The following is a 17,344-nucleotide window of genomic DNA, read 5'->3' as shown; positions in this document are numbered from 1 at the left end:
ACCCTGGAGCCGGTCCTGGGCAGGAATGGTGTCTCTAGTCTCTGTTTGCCAGAAGCTGGGAATGTGCAACGGGATGGATCGCTTGATGATTCCCTGTTCTGTTCATTCCCTCTGGGGCACCTGGCATTGGCTACTGTCGGAAGACAGGATACTGGGCTAGATGGACCTTTGGGCTGACCCAGTATGGCCGTTCTTTCTTTCTTTCTTTCTGCTCTTTCATTATTATTTATCTATCGCTCCACCCACCCCACCCATATACCTCCCCACCTCCCTCTTTACTTTCATCCTCCCATTTCCCCCTCTCATCTGTCAGATGACTTCAGAGGCCTGCAAAGCAAGGGGCCACGTCTTTAACAAAACAGGGACAGTTCTAAGACAGCTGGCCTAGGTACAATCCTTTAAAGCCCAGAATCTGTGCATTTTATTTATCCTGCCTTGCACAGAGCTGTAATTCTTAATAAGATGTGGCAGTTAAACTATATCGATTCCAGCCCGTATCACTCACGCAGCCCTGCTGCCAAACAGCTAAAGATTCTGGCCTTTTTTTTTTTTTCCTCCCAGAGATATAAATAAAGAAAGTCCAAGGAAGGCTGCAGCTCTGAACTAATATTTAAAATGCAAAATCATTGTGGAGTTTTTTTTCCCCTTGGCTTGCAGTAAAAAGATATAAACAGAATAAATTACCTTCCCTTGGTGGATTATGAGAATACCTATCTCCTGACCTGAATTTTAAGTCCTAACTCGATTGTACCACCATGCACTAGTGATTTATGAAAACCCAGTCACTTCTCTGCATATTTTCTCTGTTCAGCCAAGTGATGGAATTTATCCTTCCTAGACCATTAAAGATTTTTAACAACTGGGTTACCTATCATTGTAAATGAGCCATTCTAATGATGAACTGAAACCTACGGGATTCCTGAGGAATGAACTTGTGTTCTCACTCCTAGTTTGGCTAATGCTTTGCTTTTAGGCAGCACCTGTCTATTCTAGAGCCTCAGGTGGTTGAGTGGCTTTATCCCCATTTTACAGGTGGGGAAACTGAGGCACAAGATTGCGATGCAATTGGGTGGGTCAGTAGGAGACCTGAGAGTAGAACCCAGTGGCCTAATTTCCTGTTGTGTTACCCCCAGTTTTATGCTAGTGTTACTATGGCCTTACACCTGAATAAGGCTCGGTGCTGCTGACTCCTATACCGTGGCATAGCAACCGGGTACCCAACCCACACACCCGCCTCAGCAGTCCATGCCAGGCAGGCAAGCCACGCTCGCTAGCAGGATAAACACAGTAGAACCAGCTCCTCAGCTAGTGTGTCTGCAGCACTCTATTGCAGTGATTCCCAAACTTTAACAACCCGTGAACCCCTTTCACTCAAATGTCAAGTCTCGTGAACCCCCTCCTAAAAACGGATATTTCCAGGGATTTTTCTCCTTTACCTGAGTATAAATTATAAAAGCAGTGAGCTTGGAAATATAATTTTTTTTAATGAAAGGTGATTACACACGCTTTATTATTAATTATTATTCATCATTACAGTATTTTATTACATTATGAAAACCGCTACACTCTTCCAAGATCGCACTTTCGTAGCTTGTATCACTTTGAATACGCCTGTTTATAAGACAAGGCTCCTATGTTTCATCAAGGAGTATCAGATGTGAAACAGTATGAAGGTATTTAAGAAGCCAACTCAAAATGTTCCTCCTACGCAAGCATTTAGGTCTTGAGCAGTTCAGGCAAACAACGCATGTTACAACAAAGCTTAAACTTATTGTTTTTAAAATGACTATGAAGAACACTAGCTGCCTATTTAATTTTAAAAACAGTAAAAGAAATATCCACCTCCCTTTCCATTTCTTATAAGGAGTCTTGACGTTTAAATCTCCTCAGTGTGATAGAGATGCTTGCTTTGATCTGCTCAGCTCTTGGAAGTCCAGGGGCGCTGGGCTGCTGGCCCTTTGGGGTCCCTAGGGACAGCTCTGTCCGCCATTAGGAAATTTTCCCCCAAGAACCCGCTGTAACATTTCACGAACCCCCAGGGGTTCACGAACTCCAGTTTGGGAACCACTGCTCTATTGACATCTCTGGAGCTACACCAATTTATACCCGCTGAGGCTCTGACTCATTGGACGGCACCGATCCTGCCTCAGGGTTAAATCGAGCCCGTTCCCTTTTTTCATGTTGTTTGTATTACTCAGGTAACAGGAATTTTTATAAGGGGACTGAGGCAAGTTTAAGAAGCTGTTAAATAACTTTTTCAGAGCCCTCATATGGTGATTATAAAGCAGACGAGCAAGGTCCCAGCCAGGGTTATTAGCTGGGGACAGAACCTCAGGTTTTTATTTTGTCGTTTTTTAAAAATTATTTATTTATTTTTATTCTAAGGAACCAAGCTGAGCGCCCCGATGTCAGGTGATTTTTAAGCAAAATGGGAAATTGGCACCAGCTTCATTGCAATTACTGGGGCTGCTTATTTGCTCCTCTGTCGCAGTCCCCATCTCCAGCCTCACGCCTTTCCCTTGCCCAACCCATACTCCGGCTAGACAGTCAGTCGGGCTCCAGTTCATGAACGCACATAAGGCCGTGCTTAGCCAGACACCTGGGAAAGAATTCGCTGTAGTAACTCAGATAGGCTGCACCGCAGCTTTTTGGCTTAGCATCCTTGGTTGGCCTCAGATCGCGACCAGGGGCTTTGCCGTCATGTCAGAGAAAGGGGAGGAATGGATCGTTTCAGACCCCCCCAGTCCTACTAGCCCTACATGGAAAACCGCAGGCAGTGGCAGCCATGTTTCACACCATAAAAGCGGTCATATTGGGTCAGACCAATGGTCCATCTAGCCCAGTATCCTGTCTTCCGACAGTGGCCGGTGCCAGATGCTGCAGAGGGAATGACCAGAACAGGGTAGTTAGAGAGTGATCCATCCCGTGTCATCCAGTCCCAGCTTCTGGCAGTCAGAGGCCTAGGGACACCCAGAGCATGGGGGTTGCACGTACCACTGCATTTCCGGTTGATACAGTGTGATGTACTGAGAACTCTGTTAAAATTGTGATCTATCACTTTAAATTCTCAGGGGGTTTCCTGGTCCTGCTTGCAGGCAAGAAGCTCTGCAGGGGAACATGTGATCTGGCCCAGCATTAGCAGCGGTCAGTTTGCAGCCAGGGTAAAGTGGGGTGAGGAGAGTGTCTCTATTTTTTACCGCATAGCCTGCTGGGCTGCCTCTGTTTCGGGGTTCTTGTCCCGCAGGCTAAGAAATAAAGTAGCATTCTGCTGCAGATTTCCAGCAAGAGCGCTTATGTTTTATCTAACTTCTCTGTGCGTGTGCCGCAACCAGAACCTACAGAATCTGTCCCAAATATGGCACTGTGGCACAACAACAACAATAATAATTAATATAGGGCCTGATCTAGCGAGGGGCCAAACACCCTCAATTCCATTTTGGCTTCAACTGGAATGTGTGCCAAGCCTTCCAGCGCAGTTTGCAGCCCATCCTGAAGGGCTCTGGGTACCTTGTCAGAGGATCCTTGAAAACGCACTGCCAATCAATAATGCTGATGTCAGTTTCTGAAGCGAGGGTGCGGACTAGTGGTTAGAGTAGATGAGTGGGAGCAGGGGTGTGCACAGGAATAAAAATTTGGCTGCTTTTGGAGGGGCACTTTCTGTGCCCCCCGTGGCGGAGGAGCTGGCTGTCCCCCAACAGCTGGAGTAGCTGCCCTCCCCGCTGTGGTCCCGGGGCCGGTGGAGGTTGCTCTCACCCCAGCAGCCAGAGGAGCTGGATCTCCCCCTGCAGCCCCAGGGCTGGAGAAGCTGTCATCTCCCGCCCCAGCCCAGGGCCAGAGGAGTTCTTTGCCCTAACTAATTGGGGGCTGAGGGGCGGGCCCGGGCTTGCCTCCCCTTGCGCATGTCCCTGAGTGGGCGTCAAGTCTCCTTGGTTCTAAGCACAGAATTGCTGTTGGATTGGCGGATGACTTTGGGCAAATCACTTGACCTCTCCGTGTCAGTTTCCCCAGCTGCAGAATAGAGCATTGTGCCCCATCCTACAAACACTTCTGCAGAAAAGGACCTAGGGGTTACAGTGGACGAGAAGCTGGATATGAGTCAACAGTGTGCCCTTGCTGCCAAGAAGGCTAACGGCATTTTGGGCTGTATAAGCAGGGGCATTGCCAGCAGATCGAGGGACGTGATCATCCTCCTCTATTCGGCATTGGTGAGGCCTCATCTGGAGTACTGTGTCCAGTTTTGGGCCCCACACTACAAGAAGGAAAAATTGGAAAGAGTCCAGCGGAGGGCAACAAAAATGATTAGGGGGCTGGAGCACATGACTTATGAGGAGAGGCTGAGGGAACTGGAATTGTTTAGTCTGCAGAAGAGAAGAATGAGGGGGGATTTGATAGCTGCTTTCAACTACCTGAAAGGGGGTTCCAAAGAGGATGGATCTAGACTGTTCTCAGTGGTACCTGATGACAGAACAAGGAGTAATGGTCTCAAGTTGCACTGGGGAAGGTTTAGGTTGGATATTAGGAAAAACTTTTTCACTAGGAGGGTGGTGAAGCACTGGAATGGGTTACCTAAGGAGGTGGTGGAATCTCCTTCCTTAGAGATTTTTAAGGTCAGGCTTGACAAAGCCCTGGCTGGGATGATTTAGTTGGGGATTGGTCCTGCTTTGAGCAGGGGGTTGGACTAGATGACCTCCTGAGGTCCCTTCCAACCCTAATAGTCTATGATTCTATGAGTTTAACTTTAAATAGGTGTGTGATTTCAATGGGAAACATTATAGCAGAATCTAGCAACACGGGTTGAGATCAGGGCCCATTGTTCCAGATCATAAGAGACACTTCCTGCCCTGAAGAGCTTGCAAATTGAATACCCAAGAGTAGGAGGAGAAACAGCATGGTGAAATGAATTGCCCAAGTCATACAACACAGTAGTGACAGAACTGAGGCTAGACTCTGGGTCTTCTGAGTGATACAGTTTTTTAGGCATGGCCCCATTATGTCTCTTGGAAGCAAAGGCCTTTGAAAATTTCAAATGAGCCTCACTGTTATGACATCATTCCACTGCTAGCAATTAAAAGTGCTAACGACCTGATGTGTAGGATCCTACCCAATAAAAAGTAAACCCATACTGTCCGCTGATCCAGATGAGAGTTTGCAACATCGTTTTTAAGAGAAACTTTTTACATTTGTTCTGAAACATTTATGTTATTTTCTGCTTTTTTTGGAAGGGGAAGGATTGTGGAAGGTAGAAAATAACCAGTTTTCGGACTTAAGATAAAAAATTGCTGGAGTAAGTTGAGTTGACTTCTTATAATTAATGGCAGGCCTTGTAATAGGATTCTCCAGCCTTTGGCGCTCCGTGGAAACACCTTTTTACATAAGATATTGCCCATCATGGAGCAGCAGGGTTTTGATTTATAGGGTTCCATCCTCCGGAAAACATCTCCTGGGGTTGCCTGACCAGTAAAATTTATCAGGGGGAAAAAGAAAGGACATAAAGTAGGAAAGATCCTTTAGTGTGGGTTGCAAATGAGGCCCCCAACAAAATCAGCATCGTTCAAAAAAAGAAAACGTAGTAGATTGCTCCTCTTGTCAATCAGCTCTGAGAGGTCTGTCCTGGACAGCTACCTCTTGTGATCTTTCACCTCCAGATCTGACAGCAGCTCTCTCATCATTCAGGGCCAACTGCGTGAAATCTACAGCTGTTGTTGCTGTTCATTATTTGTATTATTACTGCCTGGAGGCGCTGACTGAGACTGAGGCCTCCATTGTGCGAGGCGCTGCACATAAACATAACAAGAGAGTCATAGATTTCAAGGCCAGGAGGATGATGAAGACCATCTAGTCTGACCTCCTGTTTAATACAGGCCAGAGAACCCCACCTGATTTTTTTTCCCATCAAGCCCATAAGTTCTGTTCTGCAGCCTCTCTTTTAGAAAGACACCCAGCCTTGACATAAAGACCGTGAGTGATGGAGAATCCACCGTGACATTCCTGCCCTGGAAACCTTACAATCAAAATAGGCAAGACAGACAACGGAAATATTATGATCCCCTTTTTGCAGATGGAAACGCTGACAGAAAGAGGGTAAGCGGCATGACCAGAGTCACATAGGAAGTCCGTGGCAGAGACAAATATAGCTTCCAGGTATTCCGAGTCCAGTGCCTTAGATACAAGCCCATCTGTCCTCTCTCTACTTGCACTAATGCAGAGGGACAGTCATAACAACAGCAGCATAAAACAATAATGGTAGATTAACTATTCTAGCTAGTATCTATCTTAGATTTCCTATCGTGCCTAGAGTGTGTGCACTGTAGTATCTAAGCACTTAGCAGCTTCAATATCATCCTCACTGACCACTAAATGCACTTCACAATTACATGCATGCAGCCCCACCAAAAACTCCTTTAGGGGTGGAGGATATCAGGTCATGCAAACTGCTGTTGTTAACTAGCCTGCATCTGGAGTGTGGCACCTGTGGATTCACTCTGTCGCCCACTGCCCTTTTGGAGACACCTTATCACCCATATTCTGCAAGAGCCATGCACTGAGGCACACGGGGCGAGTATATGGGAGAGATGGAGAAGGTGTTGTTACGGGCTGGATTTAACCACTCCCCTTCTCTCAAGACAGTTGCAAGAAGCAATTAAGCTCCTTTATGGAACCAGGCAGCGGAAACAATAGAAGTATCTACCCAAAATGCAAGCACATCACCGCCCAAAGCAAAGGCACATGTGAGTGGAGGGTTTCACTGGGTATTGTTTTGTGTAGGCTTGTTTGTCAATAAAGAGCCAGAGCTGGGAACTTTGCTATATGATGCCTGGTGCAACACCATCACCTGTGGTCACTATGGCTGGTACAACAGTCCTTCGCAGACAAATGCATGTGGGTGTGAGGAACAGAGGGGCAGAAACCCTACAGGAAGAGAAAGAGAAGGCATCCAGGAAGTTTCAGACACGGCCAAAGAAGCACTGGCTGTGTGACACTGGGAAAAAGCTAAGGGAGAGAACTTTTGGGCAGTGTGCTGGCTAAAAGAGGCCTGGAACTCGAGCAAAGAAACTATCTCCTGTTGTTTGATTCCTCCGGTGTTCAAGGAAACAGAACTTTGTACATTCTCTAAATAGGATTGCATCAAAGAAATAGCTGACTCGTCATCAATTTCCCCTCCTAACAGACACAATCCGCAGGACCCTGGATTTTGGTTAATTGCTTGGGTCAAAAGGGGTAACTGTATAAAAGGTCTTTGAGGTACCAAAGTAGGGTTTGGAGCTGTGGGCCAGGTCCTCAACTGTTGTAAACAGGTCTAGCTTCACTGAAGCTCAATGTCTTCAGTAGATTGACCCAAATGTACAATCTGGGCATATGGCTCGTAGCAGAGGGGGAAATGAAGGGAACAAAGGAGGGAGAGGAAAGATCATGGTGAAAGGAGACTATGGGTGAGAGCAACCAGCAGAGACAAAGTAGAGAAGGGCCAAATCAGAAAAGAAAAGAAAAATGTGCTGGGGGATGGGGGAAATGAGTATATGAAATATGCTAGGAAAATGGGGGAACCCCGCTGCTGAGAAAAACTGAAGAAGGGAAAGTGGAGGAAAGACAGAGAAAGGGGAAAGACAAGAGGGACTAAAAGTGCTGGGATGAGAAGTTTGCCAGAACCATCATTCTTTGCCGCCATGGCTGACCCCAGACCTGCCCCCCTCCAACTGCCATGGCACTCGCCCCCCAAGCCTCCCCGCCCCAGTGATATTTTTGTTCTGCAAAGGGGACAGGCGTTGGATACGCTCTGCTGCCGGGAGAGGGGCGGGGACATGGCGCTGACCGAGAGAGGAATTGTGACATGACTCATTGGGTTGTTGTTTATTATAGGTTCGTACAGTGCCTTGCACAATGGGACCCAACCTGGCTGTGCCCTTTAGGTGGAACATACCAGTTAATATAGGCAAGTGAGTTTGCTGCAGAGAGGTAGCCATATGGAAAGAGGGGGTTATAATGGGTGGGAGTTTGCCACGGGACCAGTGCTACCACAAGTACTTTATTAAATAGCCAATGCCCCCAAACAAATCCTCTCACTGGGCCCAAACATGCCTAGTGCAGAGGGCCCTGAAGTACTAAGCGGCCAAACCCAAAGGGGCTCAGCAAACTCCGATGGGCGTCAGGACTCAGGATCTGGCCCCTTGATTTCAGTGGGAGTTGAAGGAGCTCACACCTTTCAGGATTGGGCCCACGGGAGTAACCAAGCAGAAAGAGGCTGCTCAAGCAGCAGTGTGGTCGACTGTCACAGCCTGGCACAATATCGCCCAGGGGCATAGGAGTTGCAGCCAACCAAAGCGCCAGGGAGAACGCCACAGGCTGAAAGAGGGGCAGGGTTTGTCCCCCAGCCAGTGAGCATGTCAGGTGCCAGCCAGCCCCGCTACCAGGAATCGACTGTGCTCCCCACCACAGGACAAGCCGACTGGCCCCCTGGAATCCTGATATAGGCAGGACTCCTAGAAAATAGGCCATTCTCGGCAGCACCTTGACGTCTCCTTGAGGTGTGGCCTTTGCTTAAACAGGCTAGGGATGCATTGCAGCTTAACCGGAGTGAGCCAAACCTGGAGTGCAAGTTATTCAACTGGGGTGGGGGTGGGGACCATGCCTGGGTAGAGGGGTTGGCTCTGTATGTGTCTGTGTGTTTAGAATGTGTCTGCGTTTGTGTGCATGGGTAGAGTGTCATGGGATAAGAGGGAAGATCCTTTCATGGATTGAGAACTGGTTAAAAGACAGGGAACAAAGGGTAGGAATAAATGGTAAATTTTCAGAATGGAGAGGGGTAACTAGTGGTGTTCCCCAAGGGTCAGTCCTAGGACCAATCCTAGTCAACTTATTCATAAATAATCTGGAGAAAGGGGTAAAAAGTGAGGTGGCAAAGTTTGCAGATGATACTAAACTGCTCAAGATAGTTAAGACCAAAGCAGACTGTGAAGAACTTCAAAAAGATCTCACAAAACTAAGTGATTGGGCAACAAAATGGCAAATGAAATTTAATGTGGATAAATGTAAAGTAATGCACATGGGAAAAAATAACTCCAACTGTACATACAATATGATGGGGGCTAATTTAGCTACAACTAATCAGGAAAGAGATCTTGGAGTCATCATGGATAGTTCTCTGAAGACGTCCACGCAGTGTGCTGCGGCAGTCAAAAAAGCAAACAGGATGTTAGGAATTATTCAAAAAGGGATAGAGAATAAGACAGAGAATATCTTATTGCCCTTATATAAATCCATGGTATGCTCACATCTTGAATACTGCCTCCTCATGGTCTCCTCATCTCAAAAAAGATATACTGGCATTAGAAAAGGTTCAGAGAAGGGCAACTAAAATGATTAGAGGTTTGGAACGGGTCACATATGAGGAGAGATTAAAGAGGCTAGGACTTTTCAGCTTGGAAAAGAGGACACTAAGGGGGGATATGATAGAGGTATATAAAATCATGAGTGGTGTGGAGAAAGTGAATAAGGAAAAGTTATTTACTTGTTTCCATAATATAAGAACTAGGGTCCACCAAATGAAATTAATGGGCAGCAGGTTTAAAACAAATAAAAGGAAGTTCTTCTTCACACAGCACACAGTCAACCTGTGGAACTCCTTGCCTGAGGAGGTTGTGAAGGCTAGGATTATAACAGGGTTTAAAAGAGAACTGGATAAATTCATGGAGGTTAAGTCCACTAATGGCTATTAGTCAGGATGGGTAAGGAATGGTGTCCCTAGCCTCTGTCTGTCAGAGGGTGGAGATGGATGGTAGGAGAGAGATCACTTGATCATACTTGTTAGGTTCACTCCCTCTGGGGCACCTGGCATTGGCCACTGTCGGTAGACAGGATACTGGGCTGGATGGACCTTTGGTCTGACCCAGTATGTATGTTCTTATGTTCTTATGTATACGTAGAAGGTGTGTCAGTCTGAGTGTGTGATCAGAGGGGGGAGGTGTTTGTGTATCTGTGTGTGTGTGTGTGTGTGTGTGTGAGAGAGAGAGAGAGAGAGAGAGTGATGTTTGTGTACACAGATGATGTATCAGTGTGTGTGTGTGTGTGATCAGCAGGTGTGTGTGTTTAGAATGTTTTGCTGTGTGTATGCTTGTGTGCATGGTTAGAAGGTGTGTCAATATGTGTGTGTGTTCAGAGGGTGGGTGTGTGTGTTTAGAATGTTTTGCTGCTTGTGTGCCTGGTTAGAGGGTGTGTGTGTGTGCACACCCACATAGCAAATGGGCATGTCTCTGTGTGTGTATGCATAGTTTGTACTGCATGTCTGTGAATCTGTATGTGCAAATATGGATAGAGGGTTGGCTGTATGTTTGTGTGTCTTCATGATGAGAGAGAAAAGAGTGTGTGTGTGTGTGTGCGTGTGTGTGTGCGTGCACACGTGTGATTAGCGAGTATGTGTTGGTGTGCATATGGTCAGGGGGGTATGGGTGTCTGCTGCACGGTGACAGGTGGGTGTCTGTGTGTGTGGCGGGGAGAATACGGGTGTGTTTGAAATATGGCCGTATTTTAAATACTGCTCATGAACTCAACCAATAAATCACTGTAACAAGCAGGTCTCTGTGTGTTGTCCTCTTCTGACCAGAGACTGCACAGTGGGAATGGGAGAAGAGTGTAATAATTAATAATAATTATAATAAAAATGCAGAAAGACAGTAGCAAAGTAATTAAACTGAGTCGCAGCGCTGGCTAACGAATGCAGGGAGCTGCAGTCTAAACAATCTGACTGGGGAGAAATATTAAGAGTAAGAAACAATAATACTCAGAGTGGCTCACAAGCCAGCATCACAGTTACTGGCTGTACATGGGATGATAATATATGGAGATCTACCTATCTCATAGAGCTGGAAGGGACCCTGATAGGTCATTGAGTCTGCCCCCTGCCTTCACTAGCAGGACCAAGTACTGATTTTGCCCCAGATCCCTAAGTGACCCCCTCAAGAATTGAACTCACAACCCTGAGTTTAAGCAGACCAATGCTTAAACCACTGAGCTATCCCTCCCCCCAGCATAGCTTTGACTGGTGTGCTACACTGGGAACTCCACTGAGTTCAGTGGGGCTTGGTGGGGACCTGGGGAGCCAGAGTGATGATTTGAAGGAACAAACAAGCCTCTAAGAGCCTGCATTGGGGTCTTTGCTATGATGCAGAGTACTCTGTCTATAAAGGGCTACAGGCCTCTCCCCCGGTACATCTACACGGCAGCTGGGAGGTGTAATTCCCAGCTTGGGTGGACGGACACATGCTAGTGCTGGTCAAGCTCGCATGTGGTCACCATGGCACAGGCTAGCCGCCCACACAAGGATCTGGGCTGGGATGATATTTAGGCAACTAGCCTGAGCCACCGCCCATGCCGCAGCCACGGTGCTATTTTTAGCGCCCTGGCTTGATTCAAGCTAGCGCCTGTATGGCTATGCGAGCTGGAAATCACACTTCCAGCTGTAGCGTAGAAATACTGCCGAAAGGTCTCCCCTGCCACAGGTCCAGGTTAGGCCGGAGAGTTGGATTCAGTTGGGATTATGCGAGGGCTGGAGACCTGATAGCTCCGAAAGGTGCCAAGATACATCTGCCAATGGGAGTCAGACTCAATGGAAAAACCCTGGTCAGTCAAGCCAGTGCGCTGACTGTTCCTACCATGGGAAGTCAGCAGCCGGGGTGGAGGTGTTTGGTTAACTCCCAGGAGAGCTGAGTCCCACTCTTGACTGCACCACTGATGTGTGATCATGGGCAAAAGTCACGTCTTCCCATGCCTCAGTTTCCCCATCTCTATAATGAGACTAATGATACTTACTTTGTTCAACAAGCTAACGGGAGGCTTCACTCATTGACAGGTGTGAAATGTTGTTCTTGTCCTAAACAGTTGCATATCCATTGCGCTGTGCTATTAAACAGCTTATACGATCCACCCCAGAGGTAGCTGCTTTTCAGTGGGCGGCTCAGTGAGCTATGCATAGAACAAAGGCATAAATAAAGGAATGGTCTAGATAATACTTAGCCCTGCCATGAGTGCAGGGGACTGGACTAGATGACCTCTCAAGGTCCCTTCCAGTCCTATGATTCTATGATAAATGAGCATATACATTAGCTAGCTAGACAAACAGATTGTAAAACATAGTATTTATATGAGGGTAGTGCTTAGAGGCCTCCAGCTGAGATCAGTGCCCCGCTGTGCTAGGAGCTGTACATACACATCACGAGACAGTCCATGCCCCAAAGACCTCACAGTCGAAACAGACAAGATAGAGAAAGGCTGAGCTCAGAAATGACACAGCGGGTCAGTGGCCGAGTCAGGAATGGAACCCTGGTCTCCAATTCTAACCCGTAGCCCATGCGCTAGTTGACAAGATATATGGTGCATCAAAGCCATAACGTGTGCGGGATACACTTGGATGAAATGTGTAACCATAACATCATATTAATTCACCCAACAACGCGCCAGAGCCCCTGTCAACAGACTCACTGAAGCCAGTGGCGTGATGCCAGTTTACACCAGCTGAGCATGTGGCCCCGTATATTTCTCACTTACCAAGAGACGCCTGGACACATGAACGTCCTCCATTAAAGGCCGATAGGTGAATGGGGATGGGGGACAAGCCGAGCTGTGGAAAGTTACTGAGGAAAATTGGCCTTGCTAATTATTCACGTATCTCTATGTGAGTTTTAAGGGAGAGGTTTAGCGGGCATCTGAAAATCTCCCCTATTTCTAGACAACCGGCTCCCACACCACTCACTAGTTATGCAGCGCTGGATCCTTGGTAATTACCGGCAGCCAATGAAAATTACCAGTAGAAATGCCAGTTAAAACATGAGGCCAAGTTCTTCGGGAGAAGGCAAAGGATGCTGGGAAGGATGAGCCAGCATCCCACACAAGCCTCTTGCACTGGCCCTGTTTTCAAGAATCCGCCCTCTGCACAGCTTTGCTGATTCACCACCCCCGCCCGAGAATGGGAGAGTTGGTCTCCCACCAACCTACCTCCTCCAGCAGCCCCATGCCCCGCTCCCCCGCTCGTTCTGTCGTGTGAAAACGGCATCTGTTGTCTCAGGTGGACGAGAGAGGCAATAAAGACGGGGCTCCCCGTGCTCCTGTACGTGAGCTCCATGAACAGGAGACAGCTGAGAACAGCTGTTGCAGGGCCCAGGGTTTCACACAGCAAACAATGGGGGAGCGGAGGCCTAGCAAACAGGTGAGAGGAGCTGCGGCGTGACTCATCCAGGAAAGACAAAGACCCAGGAGACGGGAACTCGCAGAGGGGAGCAGGGCTGAGTTATTTTTATACCTTGGAACAACGAGCCGTCCTGGCATGAGCCGCTAACTGCGCGACACTCAGACGGACACGTGCCAGCTACAATTTAACCAGGGGGTTGGCTCTGCTATGCTGGCCTATTTCCACAGAAATCAGAGTTGGCTTTAAAGTCAGTTGTGGAAGGGGAGCTGGGTGGTTTGTGAGCGCCAGGCCCTTTTGTCTCGCCCGTGCTCAGCCCAAGTCACGGGATGCCGGCCAAACCTCCAGCGCTGTTTAGCAGCCTCTGTGGGCTTCTAGTGGACCGACCAGGCCACAAAGCCACTAGTGTGAGTGGCAAGTACCAGCCGACCTGGTGACTAGGAATGGTGGGTGGGGCCCACTGAAGCTACAGAAGGGGGGGGGCACAGAACTCAACTGAGTATGGGGTGGGGAGGAATGAACAAACAGGAACCGGTGCTAGGGTGACCAGACAGCAAGTGTGAAAAATCGGGACGGGGGTGGGAGGTAATAGGAGCCTATATAAGAAAAAGAGCCAAAAATCGGGACTATTCCTATAAAATTGGGACATCTGGTCACCCTAACCGGTGCAGATCAGAGGGTCAAAATGAGGAAACTAGAAGGGGTTAAATCAAAGGAGCAATAGAATTTAAATGCTGTATCAGGCCTAGTCGGGATTTGAACCCAACACCTATTGACAGGCCTGAAGGCCTCTAGCAAAGAGAGTCCAGGGAAAACAGCTGCATAGGCTTGTCCCCATCCCCAACATGCCTCAACTCTGCTGTGGAAGGAAAACCTCTGCTTCCTTGTCTACACTGCCAGAATCACTGAACACCTCAGCTTCAGTGTCTTTATCCTCACCACCCCCTGCGTCGTAGGGCAGGGCTTTCAGGCATAGAGAGACTTTGGGTACATCTATGCTGCAAAAAAACAACAACCCCAAAGCAGCACGTCTCAGAGCCCGGCTCAACTGACTAGCAGTGCCGACATTCCTGCTCCGGCTGGAGACTGAGCTCTGAAACCCGGCAGGAACATTCGCCCAGGGGTAAGCAATTATTGTTTGTCGAGGTCCACATTTCTTGGTCAATGTACAGCCAAGGGCTGGACTCCAGAGAAAACAATACAAAAATAAAAACAATAATATACAGTCCATTCAAAAGCGTATGGTGGTCCAGATTTGGCCCACGGTCTGCCTAGGGACTATCTCTACACTGCTATTTTTACCCCCCCATGCGAGCCCCACAAGCCCGAATCAGTTGACCCAGGCTCTGGGTTTTGGGAGGTTTTTTTGGCTGTGTAGCCATACACTAAGTGACTTGCCCAAGGTCACAGAGGAAGGCTGTAGAACGGCAGAGAACTGATCCCAGCTCTCCTCAGTCTGAGTTTAATCCCCTGACCGCTGACCCAGCCTTCCTCCCACTTGCCTTTTCATCCTAAACTTTCCCACCACTGGTACATTTCCCCCCCTGGAGGACGGGCTAGGGTTGAAAGCAGTCGGGCAGCTGCTGTCATTTTACCCATGGTGTCATGTCGAGTTGTTTGGAGGCGCCAGCACGGCACTATCTCGAACCTGTCTTGTTCACGCTGTCGATCTAGGGCTCATGTTTTCAATGCTGCTTCTAGAGATGACCAGATGAAATAAGTGTCATATCATAAAATCAATACTAGCGCCTAGCTCTTGTATAGTGCTTTTCATCAGCTGGGCTCAACGCACTTCACTGGGAGGTCAATATCACAGCAGGCTTCGCTTGATCCAGCACAGGCATGATCATTTGAGATGGTCTCTATACTAGAGAGGTAGATATACCTATATCAATATTTCTGAAAGCGTGGGCTAGCCATTAGGGAAGATGAGGAGGCATGTCTACACAGCAGTGTAAGCCTAGAGTTAGTGGGAGTCAAGTCAGCTGACCTGTGTCAGGGAACCCTGGGCTTGAGCGTCTACACTGCATTTTAACCCTGGCTTATGGATTTTCTAATCCATGCTCAAATCTAAGGCTCTGGCATCCACACTGCAGTGCACAGATCCGAGTCAAAGTAATCCTACCCCCGAGGGCCTAGCGCCCCCGCCCCTAGCGTTGACACTCTAGCCCCGTGAATGTGTTGCACTGTGGGAAAACTCTACTGCTCCCCGGTTTGCTAACTGCGGTGGTGCTATTGATGGGACATGGGTGCCCCCTTAGGAGCCCAGGAGTCCGTACAGCACATCATGAACTCCTTTGATGGCTGTGGCAGTCGTGAGAAGGCTTTGTACTGACCTACCATCTAACCTGAGAACTGGGCTCTGCACCCCTAGGGGGAGTCATGCTGGCTGGAAAATGCCCAGGTGTGCCTGTCCTGAGGATCATTAGCACATCAGGCACCAGGGCTGGGAAACTAGTCAAATGAAACGTGCAGTTCTGAATTTTAAAATGGGCTGGTCAGTGAAGGGGGTTTGGTTGGTTGGGGTTTTTTTATTTATTTTTGTCCGTTTGTTTTGAAGTTTGCCATAAAATGCAGGTTTCAGAGGAAAAACACAGGCTGGCTGCTGCCGGCCGCGGAGCGGTGAAGTGCATCCCCAGGGGTTGGGGTGCAGTGTGCTCCAGCCCCACCCCAGGATCCCTTCTCCCTGCCCCCACCACAGCCTGAGAGGCAGGGCTAAGGGATCCCCGGGAGGCTGTGGGAGAGTTTGGGGGCTGGCACCCACTCACCAGCCTGACAGTGCACACTGCCTCAGCACACACAGCCCCAGGGAGCATGGGGGGCCCAGGAGCAAGGGACAGGGGGTGTAGCAGGACCAACTGGCTACCCTGCAGAGAGAGAGAGCAGCAGAGCTCCCAGCTGTCCCCCAACATCCTGGCAGCCAGGCGCTACCTCTCGCCTGTCAGCTTTGCTCCCTGCTCTGGGCAAGCTCTGCACAGCAGCAGCTGGTCCCGTGGGAGGCTGCTGGGAAGTTTTGGGGCTGACTCCCACTCGTCGCCCTGACAGTGCATGCTGCCCCAGCACCCCTGCACATGCAGTCCCAGGGATGGGGAGTGGCTGGGGTGTTGGGGATCAGCTCCCCCATCCATGCTGAGCTGGGAGCTCAGCCGCCTGCTCCCAACAGGGCAGCTGCTTGGTCCCCACTCCACTTCCCCAGGCCGTGTGCACCAAAATCTGGCCGTGCTCTTGTGACCAGGAAGCAGCTCTCTTTGCAAAGAGTCTCTGATCAGTCTCCATTGCAAACCCGGCAGGTAACGTGCCTGCAGCCTGGCGTTCAGCAGACGGTAGGTGGTTAACGCTGATCAGAGCTGCTGCCATCTGCAATAGAGTGCAAGAAACTGCACCCCGGATTGTTGGCATAGGGAGGACTAAGGAAATTGCCCCCAAGGAACTCTGGGATACATCCGGAGGACTAGTGGGACCCAAGTCAAGCTGAGACCACGTGCATACAGGAAAGCAACAGGGCTTGGACTCTAGGTCCCACTTTAACACAGGCCTGGATCCTCCATCCCCTCAGGGCCCTGCTTTGAGCGCTACGTTAACACAACTGGTGCGTGGCCTCAAGGGGGGAGTTAGGTTCGAGCCTGGGCTCACATTGCTGTGTACACATACCCCAGGAGTCAGGCCTCTTCGGGCCGATTCTTGACTCTACCACAGACTTCCTGTAATCCCGCTGTGCCTCCATTTCCGCTTTCAAAAGGGACAGTGAGACTTGCCCACCTAGCAGACGGCTGCATGCCTTAATCAGTGTTTGCGACGTTCGTGCAAAAGCCGCAAAGCATTATTATTATGATTGAGTCTGGAAATTAAAATGGGCCTGAAATATGTTAAAAGAATGTCTGATTATTCCCAATTGTTTGCAGTGGGGTTGTAGCCATGTCGGTCCCAGGATGTAGAGACAAGGTGGGGGAGGTAATTTATTGGACCAAATTCTGTTGGGACGAGAGACAAGCTCAAACAGAAACTGGCTCAATAAGAGATATTGCCGCACCCACCTTGTCTCTCGAATTAGTCCCAAGACAAATATAAAAACTGGATCTGAATTGGCCACCCTCCCTAGTTGCTGAAAAACAGACGCCCTTAATTTCCTCATTTACTTTTTCATATTTGGGGCAAATTTCTGCTCTTTGA

Source organism: Terrapene carolina, unplaced genomic scaffold (genome assembly GCF_002925995.2).
Source record: "Terrapene carolina triunguis isolate 2854851 unplaced genomic scaffold, T_m_triunguis-2.0 Scaffold951, whole genome shotgun sequence".
Classification (NCBI taxonomy): domain Eukaryota; kingdom Metazoa; phylum Chordata; order Testudines; family Emydidae; genus Terrapene; species Terrapene triunguis.
The sequence above is the reverse complement of the archived record's forward strand: the minus strand, read 5'-3'. Positions refer to the sequence as shown.